At 44.0% G+C, this 18,432-nt stretch overlaps 1 long non-coding RNA gene across 1 annotated transcript; it reads right to left on the bottom strand.

The window, feature by feature from the left end:
* Positions 1–11,503: 11,503 nt before the first annotated feature.
* On the bottom strand, positions 11,504–15,381 carry LOC307220744. The gene is made up of 3 exons (XR_013841074.1): positions 15,218–15,381; positions 12,805–12,950; positions 11,504–11,636 (listed from the first exon to the last, which is right to left on the bottom strand). It is a non-coding gene; the product is annotated as an uncharacterized lncRNA (long non-coding RNA).
* Between the last annotated feature and the right edge of the window lie 3,051 nt (positions 15,382–18,432).

The following is an 18,432-nucleotide window of genomic DNA, read 5'->3' as shown; positions in this document are numbered from 1 at the left end:
TATAAATAAATAAACCATGCCCATGCCCCAAAGTGGCAACCCATTTTTAGTCATTTGTGGGACCCAACTCAGCTGACCCAGGCTCTCCCTGTACAAGAAAAGGAAATAAAACCTCCTTACCTTTGTGAAAGGGTTACTAGCAGCAGAGGACAAGAGAGCCTACAAAAACCACCTGAGGCTTAGACAATATCCCTGGCGAATATTCACAAATCACCTCAAGGTCCTTTGAGTATTCTACCAGGAATGTTTGTGGAAGTCTCATAGTTTTTGAGGCCACCAGGGAGTTGTTCTCTCATATCCATTATTCAATGGAGCACCCTTCCCAGCCAGCATAGACAATGGGCTTGGATGATGGGAGTTGTAGTCTAACAATATCTAGGGGGGGGGCACCATCTTAGGGAAGGCTGCTATAGAGAAAATGGCTTACATGACTCCAGAAAAATATAACTCTACATAAGGGTGGTGATACTTCTAATGCTCTTCCAAATTTCTTCCTGGATTTTGGAGTTCTGAGCTACCTGGTTTTGGTTGCTTCTGTGTTAGATTTAGTGTGCCAGAGGCACTGCTTTCCTCATCCAAGGGTGAGGAACCTGTGGACCTCCAGGTACTGTTGGACTCCAACTCCCACTCCCATCAACCATCAACCATCAATCAGGGAGGAAGAGAGCTGTAGTCTAGTAACATTTGGAGGGCCCAAAGTTCCTCATGCCTGCTTTAATCAGTTGCAAACTACATAAGTGGTCCTCAGTGAAAACTGGTGGTTCCACATAGAGCTTAATATAATGATATAGCCCTTATTTTTAAAAATCTAGCAATTCCCATTCACATGGGCAAGATTGTGTTTTTACTCAAAAGTCCCATTAGATTTAGCCAGTGTGGTGTGGTGGTTAAGAGCGGTAGATTCGTAATCTGGTGAATTGGGTTTGCATCTCCACTCCTCCATATGCAGCTGCTGGGTGACCTTGGGCTAGTCACACTTCTTTGAAGTCTCTCAGCCCCACTCACCTCACAGAGTGTTTGTTGTGGGGGAGGAAGGGAAAGGAGACTGTCAGCCGCTTTGAGACTCCTTAGGGTAGTGATAAAGCGGGATATCAAATCCAAACTCCTCCTCCTCCTCCTCCTGCTCTTCTTCTTCTTCTTCCCTAGAAAATGAGCTTAGGGCTGCAGCCTTCAGTTGGTGTATATATCCCTACTTCCCACAGAAGTGTCCAGGGCTGACCCCCAGGAACATAGGAAGCTGGCTTATACCGAGTCAGAGCATTGGTCCATCTAGCTCAGTAATGTCTACACTGACTGGCAGCAGCTCTCCAAGATTTAAGACTGAGGTTTCTCCCAGCCCTGCCTGGAGATGCCAGGGACTGGATCTTGGGCCTTCTGCATGAGTAGCAGATGCACAAATCACCGCACTACAGCTCTTTGCTGCTACTCACCCAGCACTGTACTGCCCTCCCCAATTTGCAATGCTATATATTATGCCCAGAGAAATAAGGTTGGGTGGGGGCATGAGAAGAGGGTTGGTCTGCTGCACTGTTTCCATGAACACCCATGCGCCTACAATAAGAGAGAGGTGGAAATTCTTGTGCGCTTATGCCAAACTTTGTTGATGCCAAGTCTTTTTAAAATTGCATCTTCCTGCATCACCTGTTGTTAAATGTGGACAGGGGGAATTAAAACATGATCTAGAACAAATTCTTCCTGTTAAAAGTATTTCCCCCCCCAAAAAAAAAAAAAAAAATGTTCACCTGTACAGTGGAACCTCAGGTTAAGTACTTAATTCGTTCCGGAGGTCTGTACTTAACCTGAAACTGTTCTTAACCTGAAGCACCACTTTAGCTAATGGGGTCTCCTGCTGCTGCCGCGCCACCAGAGCACGATTTCTGTTCTCATTCTGAAGCAAAGTTCTTAACCTGAAGCACTATTTCTGTGTTAGCGGAGTCTGTAACCTGAAGCGTATGTAACCCGAGGTACCACTGTATACACTTGAAAGTGATTATTTTCTTGTGCACAAGCTACCACAGCATAAAACAGAATGGAAAGGGTGGCCTTTGAATGAACAACACACACACACACACACACACACACACACACACGGCATGTGCTTGCTGACAAAACAAGGCAGGGTGAGCTGCAAATTCTCTCTCACTTTCTGGTTCCAACCTTGCTCTTTTGTCCATTACCACATCCCCCCTTGAACTCAAATGAACTTCCACAGCGAATGATGCCAAATGGGCAGTCAAAGGATTCTGTGGCTACGGCCGTACATTTGTCCAAGCTCTTGCCTTTGAATGCCCAATACTCCTTTTTCTTTTGCTTGTCACTAAAACCATCTTAACTTTTAGGGACGCTTAGACGGTAGACATATGTAATAAAATCCTGACATGTTTTTTTTTAAAAAAAATGAAAAGCAGCCTTGGAAGGCTGCAAGTTTGAATGCAGTGGGGAGCATGAGGAGCTTAATCCATTCCCCACAACCCTTTAGCCCCTGGCTCAGAATTACCTCTTCCCCACATTGCTTGCCATCTCTCTATGGAGTCCTAGAGTCATTGGCTTGGGCGAGGGCATACTGCCATTCCCCCTTTGCTTTTGCTGGAAGGAGAGAGCTGATAGCAACTAGGCCCTTTGAAAGCATGAATCCAGGCGCCACCATTTCTGCTGCCAAATTTGTCTACTAGTTCTAGAAGAAAGCCTGTAGCAGACTGATTTAAAAGGGGGGCGGGAATCAGGGAACTTGAATAGTGGCAGTGTTAGAAACTCAGATATATATGCTAGGAGCCAAGTGGCTCCTCAGACCAGGGTTACAGTCACCAAAACAGAATGCCTAGTTGCCATTTTTAGGCCAGACAGCTCGGAAGTAGTATTTTTCAGTACAACTTTTTGCTTCCTGAAATTCATTCTGATGGTGCAGATAAAATATAATTGATAGGATTCTACAGGATGGGGTATTAGTGTGTGAAAACAGTCCAGATCCAAGTATCCCCAGGCATGCACCTCCAGATGGTGGAGAGGTCAGGCACCATCCTGGTGCCCAGGCATCTTCACCTGGAGAATTTTGAACGCTGAGCAGAGGCCCCCAACCTTTTTGGCTCCACTAGCATATTTGCAAACCAGAGAAACTGTTGTGGCCACCAGACACATACCACAACCTATGTTACTGACCCTCCATAATGGTCACGGTGCTCCTAATGCTCTCCTCTTCCAAATTACTCCTTGGATTGTGGCATTCTCTGAGCTACCTGTTCTCAGCTGCTTCCAGACTAGAACCATATAGGACTGCAGTGGCATTGCTTTCCCTTAATCCGGAGGTGGGGAACCTGTGGTTTTCCAGATGCACCTGGACAGCATCAGCCCCAGCCAACATGGCCAATGGTCAGCAATGAGTGGAATAGTAGCTCAACAGCATGCCGATTCCCCTGTGATAGCTCTTGTCCTAATTTCCTGAAACCATGAAATTGACTGTCATCTACAGTGGTACCTCGGGTTAAGAACTTAATTCGTTCTGGAGGTCTGTTCTTAACCTGAAACTGTTCTTAACTTGAGGTACCACTTTAGCTAATGGGGACTCCTGCTGCTGCCACACTGCGGCAGTGCGATTTCTGTTCTCATCCTGAAGCAAATTTCTTAACCTGAGGTACTATTTCTGGGTTGGTGGAGTCTGTAACCTGAAGCGTCTGTAACCCGAGGTACCACTGTATTTACTTGTTCCACCTGATAACTTTCACAACTGTATCGGCTGGTATGGGACTACAGAAATCAGCTTTAATTAAGAATTAGGAAGAGAGCTTTCCCAAGTGTCTGCAAGTGAGACTCCCTGCTTGCTCCCTCCATTGCATTTGCACAGCCAGCAAGCAAGCCACCTTCGCTGGATCACAGCCTGTCCCCCTGCGACAGCAGAAATTTGATCTCGCTGCTATAGGCAGAAATGTTCATCTGTGCAGCAAGACAAGAGGTCTTCCTGACAACCCAATTAGTTGATGGGATCAGGCAGCCCAAATTTGAAGAAACCTCCTCAAATGTTTTTGGCTCCTTGGGTTGTTGTTTTTTATTTGGCTCTGAATCACTCACTAGTTTTTAAAAAGAGAAGGATATGTCCATGTTCTCTCTTGGGTCTTACATACCGTATTTTGTATCAACTTACTTTCTCATTCCTACCAACCACAGTGGAGAAAAGTAGCTTCATTTAATTGGAGACATACTCTTTGCTCATTAGCCAAATGTCCTGGTAGATATAGGCCTACCAGAAAGACTGAACCAATTATTATTATTTTAAAGAGAAATCCTGGCTTGCTGCTAGCAACTGAAATGCAAGCCAAGCGCTGAAGGTGACTCTATACATACGGGGAGAGAGAGAGACACATGTAAAATAATATAAGGTTACTGGGACTTCTAGAAAGCCAAGCCAAAGTATTGTCGTTGCTCTGGCTCTCTAATACTAGAAACGGACAAAGAAGCCAAAACTAGGCACACCACTCCAGCCTTCACCCACTTTGCTTTCCTCTTGTCTGCCTCTCAGGTTTGCTCAGTGCAAAACAACCCACTGGATCTCAGTCCACTCTAGTCTGCTCCTTTGCCATGCAAAGCCGTCTTCCATAGGGCGTGTGCCAGTGGTGCATGGGGCCACAACCAAAAGTGGGCGGGGAAACAGAGTCATAGAATCATAGAATTGCAGAGTTAGAAGAGACCCAGAGGGTCATCTCGTCCAACTGCCTGCAATGCGGGAATCTCAACTAAAGAGCCAGTGTGGTGTAATGGTTAAAAGCGGTAGTCTTGTAATCTGGTGAACTGGGTTCACATCTCCGCTCCTCCACATGCAGCTGCTGGGTGACCTTGGGCCAGTCATACTTCTCTGAAGTCTCTCAGCCCCACTCACCTCACAGAGTGTTTGTTGTGGGGGAGGAAGGGAAAGGAGATTGTTAGCCACTTTGAGACTCCTTCGGGTAGTGATAAAGCGGGATATCAAATCCAAACACTTCCTCTTCTCTTCTAAAGCATCTATGACAGGCGGTCATCCAAGCTGTGCTTGAAAATCTCCAATGAAGGAAAGTCCACAACCTCGAGAGGGAATCTATTCCATTGTTGGACAGCTCTTACTTTTGTTGTTGCTGTTGATATTGTTATTTGCAAAAAGACTCTAGGAGACTTACAATTTAAACAGAATGCAATTTACAGCAAACTCAAAAATACCTAACTCTAAAAGAGTGTTTGTTTATTAAGTTTATGTTCAATAAATGTTTCTCTTACCTGTACACAATAGGCAGTGTTCCATGCATGCAAAAGTCAGAGATTTCTACACACAACACACAAACATAGCAATCTTCTATTTAGGCAAGCAAGAGGCATTATCTCAGTACAACCAGGTCCAGCCACCAGGCATCTTGGTATTCATTTGGTATGGTGCCAAACAAGTAAGAAGTGGAAGAAGTAGGTAGTATGAGGGATGGGGGACAAATTTGATTCAGTTCACATTTAAAAGTGAGCCTAGCTGATCTGCACATTCTGGGAAAAAATGTGCAAACTAAAACACAGCCATTTGTCAAAATTCATACTTCTCTGAATTTTGCAATGCAGTTCCCCGGCCAAGTCTTGCATATTTTTGTAACATGTATATAAAAATATGTGTACTCGGAGAAATTACATTTGAACACTTGTTATATTACATATGTTGCAAACATGTGGATCTAAGACAAATCTGCAATCAAACCTGTGTATACCAGTTGCAATTTGTGCTAAAATATTGGTTAATTTTCATTAGGTCTTTTTTAATTTATTTTTTAAGGCAAAGTGATGTGGAAATGTGGAGAACTGAAGACTGGAAAAGTGAGAAGCTTAAATTGGCAGGTTTGTTCTTCCCTTGGTAGCACAACTTCCAACCTGGTCAGACCTTCCACCAAATGGCTGAGTTGTAATGGCTTGTTTCAAGGGGAGACTTCTGTAGCATACACATAAACAAGGCTTGACAGCTCAGCTTGCTTGTTGTTCTGTGTGACCAAAAGCTATTTACCATTAGCTAAGACTGAACAGAGAATGGAAAATCCACTCAGAAAAACATGACCCTCGTAAAGTGGCAAGTTGATCAGCATCTAAAAGTCTCTTTCTTCCAAAACACCCATAGCCAGGATATGCAACAATTATATTCTGGTTTACTCAGTTGAAATCCATTGTACTCATAAAATTCAAGGTTGTAACCACATTTGTTTTTATCACTGAGAAGCTATTATTAAATATTTAGGGAGGGGAAGTGTTTTTGTTTCTCCCCACTCATGGGAACACCCAAGAGCATCTTTTTTTCATAACTTTAAATCTTGATTAGTGCCCAAAGCCAACAAAACCACTAATCCCACTATTGAAAGGAAATTGGACATCATAAAGAGGACTTGCTATGTATTGGAGATGGATGATGAATTACTACTTCCATCCTGCAGACTCTTAGTGGCTTTTTTATGCCAAAATAAGAACATTAGGGGTTTGATGGAAAAATCAGGTGTGGTTTTGGTTTTTCAAAACCTCATACTTTTGAGGCTTGGCTTTGTCGGTGCCAAGCCAGGGCTGTTTTGGATGTAAGTTTCATTTTCTTTCACATCCTTAAAAATAAAAATCAGAATAAGGATGAGGGTGGTGAAGATGGGGGCTGCCAGCTTTCTTTCTGGCAGGGCTTCTTTGAACAGCTGAGCTTCAGGTAGAAATTGAAAGCCTTAGCTGTGTGAAAAAAGAGACAAGCAATTGTGTGGCAGAGAGAGAAACATCTTGGGGACGTCTGCTGGAGAGCCTGAGTTCCGAGTCATAAACATGATTGTGTAAGGTAAAGGTAAAGGGACCCCTGACCATTAGGTCCAGTCATGACAGACTCTGGGGTTGCGGCGCTCATCTCGCTTTATTGGCTGACGGAGCCGGCGTACAGCTTCTGGGTCATGTGGCCAGCATAACTAAGCCACTTCTGGTGAACCAGAGCAGCGCACGGAAATGCCATTTACCTTCCCACCAGAGCGGTACCTATTTATCTACTTGCACTTTGAGGTGCTTTCGAACTGCTAGGTTGGCAGGAGCAGGAACCGAGCAACAGGAGCTCACCCCATCATGGGGATTTGAACCGTCGACCTTCTGATCGGCAAGTCCTAGGCTCTGTGGTTTAACCCACAGAGCCACCCGTGTCCCTTAGAAGCTGACTTATATTGAATTGGACCATTAAGCCATGACTGGCAGTGACTCTCCTGGACTTCAAACACAGTTCTCTCCCAGCCCTACCTGGAAGTGCCAGGGACTGAACCAGACAGCTTTTGTATGCAAGAAAGAGGCTCTACCACTGAGCCATGGTCCCTTGCCTAGGACCTGAGTGCAAGAGCATTTTCCTGAGTGCCATTTCCAGCAACAGGCATGGTGCCTCCAACACTGGAAGTAAAGGTAAAAAAGGTAAAGGACCCCTGGATGGTTAAGTCCAGTCAAAGGCGACTATGGGGTTGCGGGGCTCATCTCACTTTCAGGCCGAGAAAGCCAGCATTTGTCCACAGACAGCTTTCCAGGTCATGTGGCCAGCATGACTAAACTGCTTCTGGTGCAGCAGAACATCATGATGGAAACTAGAGCGCATGGAAACGCCATTTACCTTCCCACCGCAGCAATAACTATTTATCTACTTGCACTGGCGTGCTTTCAAACTGCTAGGTTGGCAGGAGCTGGGACAGAGCAACAGGAGCTCACCCCATTGAGGGGATTTGAACCACTGACCTTCTGATTGGCAAGCCCAAGAGGCTCTGTGGTTTAGACCAGTGTTTCCCAACCTTGGGCCTCCAGATGTTTTTGGACTACAATTCCCATCATCCCTTGCCACTGGTCTTGCTAGTCAGGGATGATGGGAGTTGTAGTTCAAAAACAGCTGGAGGCCCAAGGTTGGGAAACACTGGTCTAAACCACAGTGCCACCCATAGCCATCATGGTCAGTAGCCATTGAGAATCTTATCCTCCATGACCAGCTCCTGCACTTCAAAATTTACCACTGGACACAAAATAACTTAAGTGTTTTTCGGTTCTTGACAAGAAATGGTGCCTGTTCAGAAACAGGAAGCAACCACTTTATGTTGCCCTCCAGCTGCAGACCACACTTTCCAGTCACTTGGCCACAGGTGGAGGGGGAAGGAAAAGTAGGTAAGAGAGCCAACAGAATGAGTTGCATGCAGCAGCTGCAGCCTATTTCACTACCTCAAACATTTAAAGGCACAAGGACCCTGTATTCCTAGGAGACCTAGAGACTGTAGCAAGAGCAGAGAAAAAATTGATGGGCAGACCATTTTAGTGCAGAAGTGATGTAGCACAGACATGCTCAATTATCTGATAAACAGCTCGTTACTGGAGCTTGTTTTGTTATGTACATAGAGAAGGACATCTAGTGGAGAAAAGATAGACTATGGGATTTGCTCCATAAATGTAATGATGGACACCAACTTGGACGGCTTTATTAAAAGAGAATTGGACCAATTCATGGAGGATAAGCCTATCAATGACAACAAGCCATGATGACTATGTTCTTTCTCCAGTGCTGGAGGTGGTGTACCTCTCAATACCTGCTGCTAGATATCACTAGCAGGGAGAGTGCTTCTGTGTTTATGTCCTGCTTGCCAGCTTTCCATAGGTTTCTGGTTGGCCACTGTGCGAACAAGATGCTGGACTAGATGGCACTTTGCTGTTATTTTGCTCCCGGCAACTGGTTTCACAAGAAATATTTCCCTTTGCTTTCTTGGCATGAGTCTGGCTCACAGGATAATGTTTAAAAGGAAAGACATTCAAGCATAATAAAAGGAAGATCCATGATCCCAATAGTTATAGGAGCTGAAGTTACTGCTGCTTGTTTTGATGGATGGTATTGCAAGAAGAATTGTGGCCAAGAAAGGCATTGCTGGCTACACTTTCGCATCTGTTTGTAAACATATGCAGACTTCTCTGGACAGGTGTGCTGCCAGAGGCCTTCCTTCCCAGGTGCAAGGATGAACAACAGTTTCCAGGGACCAGTCAAATAATGGTGCCTGAGGCTACCCTTTGAGTTAATCTGGCATTGCTTCACATTGATCTTGCTGAAGTCTTCCAAATGTTGATTACATGGGAACTCCTAACTATATTGGTTCTCTGGAAACTCATGTCAACACAACAGGAGATCCACCTTGACATCTTGTTGCTCTGGGGCAGGGTGGGGAGCCTGCAGTCCTCCAGGTGTTGTTAGACTGCAACTCCCATCAGCTCCAGGTTATGGAAGATAGGATTTGCAGGCCATCAACACTTTGAGGGCCACAGGCTCCCCATCAGAGATGCAGTAGTCTGGGGTTGTGGTGGTTCGAAGTCCCATTCCTATTTCTGCAGCAGGGTCCCTGCTTCCAACACCCTACAGCTGCTTAAAGGGGAGGGAGTTTTTAGCCACTGAGAATAAGTCTTCTCACTCTTAGTCCTGGTTGGAGCCAATCAGAGTGAAAGCAGGAGAGTCAGCCCCTGAGGATTGGCTCCTAGGGTCACTCTGGGAAGAACACCGAGGAGAAGTTGTTCTGTGTACTCCAAAGCTAAGCATTTTGGAATACTGATAACACAAAGTGCTTCAGTTTCAAGAGAATGGCATGCAAGTCCTGGAACATGCAATAGAACATCAATGAAAATGCAACATAAGTCACTCTGAAATAAGATATTGGGCCACTCCAAATCATTTACCCATGTGCTTTCACAAAAAAATAGTAGATCTAGGTGAGAGGCAGCACATGGAGATCTGCATTGATCATTCCAACACAATGTTTTTATTATTGTATAATTATAAGATTATTGCATCATTTCAAAGGTTGTATAATCTTAAAGGAACATAGCATGATGGGGTATGGCTGTGAGGGCTTGGCTATTACTATCATCAATGAATCCCACTCTTCTGAATGTAGTCCCTATCCCTGCTCAAGAGAAAGGGTAATCAGTGTGGTGCCCTCCAGATGGTGTTGGACCACCTGACTGGAACCCCACGCTGGCTGGGGCTGATGGAAGTTGTAGCCCAAAAATCTCTCGAGGGCACCATACTGCCTATTCTTGCTCTAAGGCTTTTAATAATGGGACAGGATAATGGGGGAAGCCATGTGCTTTAAATGTTTGGTGTCAGTTCAAAAGGCTTAGGGGGAGGGAAAGCTGGACGCCCCAATGGTGTAGTAGTTACATAAGACTAGAAGCAGACCAGGTAACCACTTACATCGGACTGAAAAAGAAGACTGCATAAAAAAATTTGCATTTGCTAGCATATATATATATATATATATATATATATATATGGGTGCAAATTTCAAAACATTTACTAATACACCTCACCATAGTGGAGAAGACTGTGGCAGGTGACCCAGATGCCTGCTCAGTCTGCTGTCAACACTCTAATTGCGGGTGGGAGCCTTCAAGGCCCCTGCTGCTCTCCCTTTGTGTGAGTCTTTATCTCCAAAGCAGACTTTGACAAAACAGCCTTTCAAATAAAGAACCCCTCCAACTAGAGGACTGCCCTCTACCAGCCCTTGCAGGGCACAGCAGCAACTGTGTTTTGCAGAAACATCCTGCAAATAACAAGCTGGAAAGTGGCATAATACAAGTAATGAACCATATATTAATTTTTAGCACTCCATTTTGGGGAGAATAGAGTTTTTCAAAGGCTCCCATCCCCTGAAAGTACCTGTTTCCTTTGTTCACACCTGGCAGCTTCTCCTGAGCTGCTGGATAACAGAGGTTTTGTTTATAAGGACGGTGGCCAGAACAAGTTCCCAAGCAGCCCTTTGCTTCTCATAGGAGTGGAGTTTTCAAAGACTTTAAAACGCATCAAGAGAAACCAAAGAAGAAGAAGAAGAAGCTTATTCACCAGGTTTTGAAAAAGTGCAGTTCCCTAGACATCTTGGTTCCCCTCCAAAGCCCAGCAGCTTCAAAGAGACATCTGAAAGTCTGTGCAGTCCATCACAGCTTCCCCTTTGCCAGTGCTTTCCAAAGCCTCTACGAAGCATTTTCTCTGTGTCCCCCACACTTCATCCTGCTTGTGACCAAAGGACATGATGTGCCTGATTGATCCGTTCTCTGGAAAATGCGGATCTGAATGATGCTTACAGCCAGGAATAGGTCCTTTCCTTCCATTTGCTTCTGTTGTGCTTAGGGGCAATCTACAGATGAGCCAGACGGCAAACGTTAATCTAAGGGAGATGACATCTACATAGCATATGTATGAAGAAATGACTTGTCAGGATGAAAGCTGGTTTCTTTCCCAAGTTGGGCTCCCCCCCCCCTCCTTTTTTGGGATGTGTATTCTAGAAAGGTGGTGAAATCTAAGAACATAAGAAAAGCCTGCCAGATCAGACCAATGGCCCATCTAGTCCAGCATCCTGTTCTCACAGTGGCCAACCAGATGTCTTTGGGAAACCATCATGCACAGGAGCACTCTCCCCTCATGTGGTTTCAGCAACTGTCATTCAAAAGCACGGCTGTCTCCCTAATGTTGAGGTAGAGCATAACCATCATGACTTTGATAGCCCTCTTCTCCATGAATCTAGGTCACATTGACTTGCCCATATGATCCAAACTAGCCGTTGTGAGTAGGAATGTAGGAGAATTCCATCAAAGTGGGAAATGGCATCAGAAATTGAGTGGGTTCACTTGTCCACCTGCAAACAGGATTGAGATTCAGGCAGTGAATTGCTATTCACTGTCATCATTTTCCCCCCCAAGTCTGCAGTGCTTTTCAGTACATTGTCGATGATGTACTGAATCACATAACTATAGTGTAGTTAATTCTGTTGACAGTAATGTAATTAATTGCCTTACTAAATTTGGTTGCAACAAACAGTGAGCAAAATAATGTTTTTTGTGGAACCTGAACTACAGCAGAATGGGAACAGGGCTGCATGCAACAGATACAGGGCAGAACAGAAAACTATGCCTTTTTTCACCCCTAGTCTTGAGTGACATGCATCCTTTCTCCTCTGGTATTCTTATAACCAAAAGTAGCTTCAAGAGGCTGAGTTCAAATGGAGATAAAGCAGAGGGAAGGGACTACTTAATCCTTTCCTCACTCAAAATCACCACCACCAGATCTTGATTTTCCCCATGTCTGAAGAAATGAAGCTTGGGGTATGCTTTCAAGTTGAGAGTAAAGCTGGAGAGGGAAAGGATTGAGCAGTCCCTTCACCCACCACCCCTCTGCTCAAACTTCAACCTCCTAAATCTGCTTTTGGTTTTAAAAAGAAATCAGTGCAGAGACCTGTTACTGCATGTCACATCTGGTTCAGACCTGTTTCTGTTTCGTATGTATGTTTAGGACAAAAGCAGAGAAAGCATTCATCATGATCTCCGTTTTTACCCTATGTGTACATATGAAACAGAGCAATGATGAACAGACGATCATGACAGTAGGGATGGAGAAGAAATTACCGCTCACTCATCGAAGCAGTGGGCGGGGTTTGCAACCCGACAAGGACTTCCTGTGCCAGGGTGACACCCCCTTTGGTTGCTGGCTGTTGCTCCGCCCCCTCCCTGGCTAATTCAGCTCACGGTTCATTGCAAAACTACCTAATTTGATGCATGTCATGGAGCCAGGATGGGCTATTGACCCCTGTCAGGGCTACATCTGTTGGCAAACCCTGTTTTTTGTGATGTGCCAAGTGCATGTGAAATGACCCGTTGTCTGAAGTTGAGTCTGGTAAGATTGAGAGAGCCAAAGGTGAGAGCCATCTTAAAATGGTCATTGCTGCATTTCAATTAGCCATCCTAGTTTGACATGTTGTTCTGGGTCCTTCTCCATCATGAACCTTGGCCCTTGGTAAAGGCACTCACCTTCTGCCACTTTCAGCTGATCCTTTTTTTCCATGGCTTTTGCTTTCTGTCTCCCAGCCAGATGTAAACTACTCATGACAGCCTTTCACGTCTTGGTCCATGACTGGTTTCCTTAAGAGTCTCTGGTGAGGCATATTTGTCAAAGACTTAAAGAAAAGGGGAGGGGAAGGCTTTGGTGATCTTCTTCTGAACTTGGGAGCATGATTTCATTTCAAAAACCTAATAATTCCCCCCCCCCTTCACACACACACACACACACACACACACCCTCTGCCACAAATCAGCTGAAGCAGGAAGAGGAGAAGGGTTTGGGCGGCCATTATTTGTACCCTGACTGGCATCAACCCATCCACATTGATAATGCTTTCCATGGAAATTCTGGCAACATCTACTTTGGCAGAAGCTTGGGAACTATTTTTGGAACATTAAAAAACCTCCAAGGAGTGACTTAGACGTTAATTCGCATAAAGGGTCTCTACTTAAGATTTATTAGAAACATGGCTTCTGCTTAACTTCAAACCAACCTTCAAAGAACATAACAAATATGAATGGCAAAGCTAACAGCCAGGTGAGGGCCTTTCCTGAATGCATTTCTGTGACAGGACATGAGGCAGGCCTTTGACGCCAAATTGGCAGGAGGACAAAAAGAGAGAGAATAACAGTGCTTCAGTGAGACTAGGATTACACCCTAAACCTAGAGCTAGGATGTACTTGGTGAAAGTGAGGAGATGGATGTTGTTATCTTTCATGGGCCTACTCTAACACGAACAGAAAATCCTATAACAGCTTACTATTTTCTTTTCTGGTTTTCAGATGCTTGAAAATATTATTATAAGACTGGGTGGGTTGGCCTTGATGTTTTGTATCCATATGATGGGATTGTGCAGAAATAGAGGCTGCTAAAGTGGTCAAACGATTCTCTTAGTTGACTTAGTGCCTCAATTAGAAGTCTGTTAAGTACCGGTATCTCTTTACATGACTAAAGAGCTAGTGCTACTAGCTGGAGATACTTGCAGATGTGGGTGGGGGAAAGCCAGTGTGGTGTAGTGGTTAAGAGCGGTAGTCTCATAATCTGGGGGACCGGGTTCGCGTCTCCGCTCCTCCAAATGCAGCTGCTGGGTGACCTTGGGCCAGTCACACTTCTCTGAAGTCTCTCAGCCCCACTCACCTCACAGAGTGTTTGTTGTGGGAGAGGAAGGGAAAGGAGATTGTTAGCCGCTTTGAGACTCCTGAAGGGGAGTGAAAGGCGGGATATCAAATCCAAACTCTTCTTCTTCTTCTCCCCTTCTTCAGTTGCATGTGATATCATTGGTGAATGTGAGAAAGTCTCATCTTTAACTTGACCTAGGAAAAGGCACAAAGATTTAAGTTGCTCTTAGCTGAATCCAGAAGTATGACTTGTGGGGACAGGAGCTTGGATGCCTAATAGGGACCAATATCTGTTGGAGTATTATGCTCAGCCTACACACACACACACACACTCCATATATCACAAAAACACCACCTCCTCTAGAAGCACACATAGGTAGAATCACACAGGTGCTACCTAATTCGTAGCTCCAGAACCAGCATGCAAACAAAACCTGAGTTCTTCTTTGAAATGTAGAACTCTCCAGATTTTTACGTTGCAGTTCTCCAACCCAACAATGTGTATAAAAATGCAAAGATTAGGGGAAAGTGCATACAAAACACTACATTCATGAAAATATATGTTAAATGATGCATTGTATCAGGAGAAATTGCTTGCAGAAGTGCATATATTGGGCAGAATTGTGCACAAAACTCATATCTTAGGGGAAATCACACAAAATGTGCACATTCTTGTGTGGATGTCTTTAAAAACAACAACCATAAACTGTTTTAGAAATGGGGGGAACAGACTGGAAAAATGAGAAACTAATAGAAACCAGCACTGACAGATTTGTCCATTCCTATTACAGAGAAGACCGCTTAAGGGTTGCCTTTTTCCCAGAGATCCTGGAGATCTGTATTTACACAGCTCAGACTTCACTGTCTCCCTCACTGACGAATAGAACCAGAAGAACAGAGGCGCCTTGGTCAAAGGGTGGTCCTGTATCACTAATCTCTTCTTGGAAAGAGATGGGCAACAGGAGACTTCTGTCTGAAACACATTGTTGCCACACATACTTGAAGACAGAACAGCAATAATATGGGGCAGAGGGAAGAAATGGATGTCTGTGTCCTGAGGTACATGTTTTCACATCAAAGCACTGTGAAATGAATAGGATTTCATGTGACATCGATGTCTGGGTATGCGTTTGTTTCTTTTTAAGAAAGTGGCCCACACATCTGAAGCAATATATAGGCACATATGATGAAGGAAGGGTTGCCATGGCAAATGACATGCATCATTTTGGTTGAGTAGCAGGATAAATAAGTTTGCAAGCGCTACCTCAGATGCCTCTGTGGAGATGCAATAATGTATGCCCTGCTGTTTGAATGTTTCTCTTGAGCTTCTTCTCCTCCCCCTTTCATTATTCATTAACAGTACAATATTCTCTTATAATAAGAGTTTACACTTGCTGCTCATTTACATCACAGATTTACCCTCCTGAATTTAAGACTTCTGCAGAGCCTGAGGGTTAAAAAAAAGAATAACACAACAGATCACAAACGTGCATCAAAATATACAGAGAGAAACATCATCACCTACAGTCTACCGACTAAGGCAAAATGCAAGATATCCATGTCTCCAAAGTGTGTGTCAGTATTTTGGTCTACAATACAGCAGCTGAGAATAAGCGCTTTCTTGTTTCTTTTTGCTGGGTAGCTGTATTATCATGGGCTCGTCTTATCTACTGGGAGGTTCCTCTTACTGGAGAAGTGGCACCTCTTCTTCCCCATTCTCTGCCTTCATTATGAGAACTGAGCTACTCTATCGCTATAATTAGTTAAAGGGGGAAAACAGGTTGCATAACTTCTGTTCAGGCCTTCTTGGTTCCATGTTGGTCATCGTCAGAATGGTGAACGCTTGCAAACAAAGGCATTGTTGACCACCTGACAGGTTCTGCAGACCTCCTAGATAATATACTTTCTATTGCACTGAGCTGCCAAAACATTTTAAACCTTTGTTCAGTCAAACCTTGGTTGTCAACCGTAATCCGTTCCGGAAGTATGTTTGGCTTCCAAAATGTTCGAAAACCAAGGTACAGTTTCTGATTGGTTGCAGGAGCTTCCTGCACTCAAGCGGAAGCTGCTTCAGATGTTCGGCTTCCAAAAAACGTTCAAAAACCAGAGCATTTACTTCCGGGTTTTCAGCGTTCAGGGACCGAAACATTCCAAAACAGAGGCGTTCAGGATCTGAGGTTTGGCTGTAACTGTGTAATTGTAATTGTGGGCTCATCCACACTGCTATTTGCCCCACCATTTTCTCCTGGGGAGATCCATGATTTTGCTGCTGAATCAGACCAAATGACAATCAGATTTTCTGCCAATTGCCATTTGTTCCGACTCAGCAGTGAAGAGCATGTTTTCCAAGGGAAAGTTGTAGCTTAAATGCAAAACCACACGAACCCTTGCCTAGAAATAATGGGATGAGCAGAAGTGTGGACGAACTCTGCAGTTTGATTTACAGCAATTAATAGATCTTAAGGAGGAGAAGCGCCCATAACCCAATGGAAGAGCACATGCTTTACATGCAGAACATCCCAGGTTCAATGCTTTGGCTTCTCCAGTTTGGGCTGGGAAAGATGTTTCCTTTCTGAAACATTGGATTGCTGCTGATTGATACTCAGTGACTGTAGACAACACTGTGCAAAATGAACCAATGGTTTGACTTTGTTTGTAAGAGCTCTCCATGCCTCAGCTATAGATAATCATGCTGCAAATAAAATATATATCAGCAGGTCCTTTGCTTTAACATTTTGGTTTTGTCCTTCAGATAGCATTGATAAAGATAACTGAAGTGTAGATTCAGTTGTCGATAAGATGGTCCTTCATACCTTTCACTGGAGATGGATGGAGGAAGGCACAGGATCACACCCATTGACCCTGCCCCCTACACACAGTTTGGATGCAACACTAAACAAGGGATGGAAAACCTGTGGTCCTTCAGACGCTGTTGGACTTCAGCTCCCATCACCTCCAGTAGGCATGGCTAATGGTTACAGATGATGAGTGTTACAGTCCAACAACATCTGGAGGGCATCACTGGTCTAAAGCAGTGCTTTCCAAACTTGGGTCTCCAACTGTTTTTGGACTACAACTCTCATCATCCCTAGCTAGCAGTACCAGTGTTCAGGGATGATGTGAATTATAGTCCTAAAACAGCAGTAGACTCAAGTTTCGGAAACGCTCGTCTAAAGGGTTTTCCTCCCTTCTGAATAGCAAGATATCGTTGCACGTAAGAATGGGAGGGGGGGCGTTCATTTAGTTCACATTTAATTTTTTTCTAAATGATATGCAAACCGAAGCACAGCTATCCTTTAAAATTTGCACTCCTCCAAATTTCATAATGTAGTTCTCCAACCAAAGGAGGCAGACAAAAAGCATATATTAGGAGTAAACATGCACAAGAATGCATGTGTTCATGAAAATTGCATATACTAGGCAAGATTGTGTACAAAAATGGGTATCTTGAGAGAGCTGCACATGAGAATGTTCGCGCATTGTTGTGTACAGGGGTGTTTTTATAAAGAAAATTGCAAACTGATACAGTAGTGAGGGGGTCTGAACTTAAGACTGGGAAAATTAAGAGCTGAGAAAAACCAGCACTGGCATATTTGTCCATTGCTAGCTTGCACACAATACAGTCATAACAACATCTGTATATAAAAAATAAACAACTTCAGAAGTTATTTAGAATGGAAAAATATTAAGAGACCTTCAGCACATGATGAGTTAGTACAGCCAAAAGAGATCCAACTCCGTGGAGAATCATATTCCAGATGTAATGTGGTAGAAATACTACCCTTTAAATGTAAGCTACTTCTCATTATATAACTGAAGTGATGCAAAACGATTCGTGTAAACATTTTGCTCCTTCTGTGCAAAAAAAGAAAAAATGGGGCAATGGAGGGGGTGCTTGATTTAGTGCCGATGAGCAAAGCCTTCCCCCCCCCTTCTTCTTCTTTTACACGCCTTTGGTTTGTGATCCATAGAAAATGATTGATGTGCAGCATTTCACATTGATCCTGGCTCGCTAAATTGTTCCAGCTGAAAAAGCAACATTAAAAACTAACAATTTCCCTAGCTGGAAAAATAACAGATGACTTTATATGTTGGGTGAGAAGCTGTCTTCTGTCGTTAGTGTATTAGAAAAATCACCTGTATGAGCAAGCATGCATGAGCATAGTTTGAATGTCTGAGCTAACAGTAGGAGCATACCAAGGCTTAGGAAGAATGGATCTCGGCTGTCTTCTCTTGCCAGGGACACTGGGCTCCTCTGCACATATTTTTTAAAGCCAAGGAGCCCTCTGCTGCTTCCCGGCCTTACCATTTTTTTTATTGGCCAGATGGAAACAGGAGACAGTCAAGGGCCACTCCAGTCAAAGTACATACGATCTTGAGAACTGTAGTTTGTTAAGGGTTCTGGGAATTACAGCTCTGTGAGGGAGAAACTACACTTCCCAGGATTCTTTGTGCTTTAAATATGCATTGAATATACCT

Source organism: Podarcis cretensis, assembly GCF_951804945.1.
Source record: "Podarcis cretensis genome assembly, chromosome: 7".
Classification (NCBI taxonomy): Eukaryota; Metazoa; Chordata; class Lepidosauria; order Squamata; family Lacertidae; genus Podarcis; species Podarcis cretensis.
The sequence above is the reverse complement of the archived record's forward strand: the minus strand, read 5'-3'. Positions and strand labels throughout refer to the sequence as shown.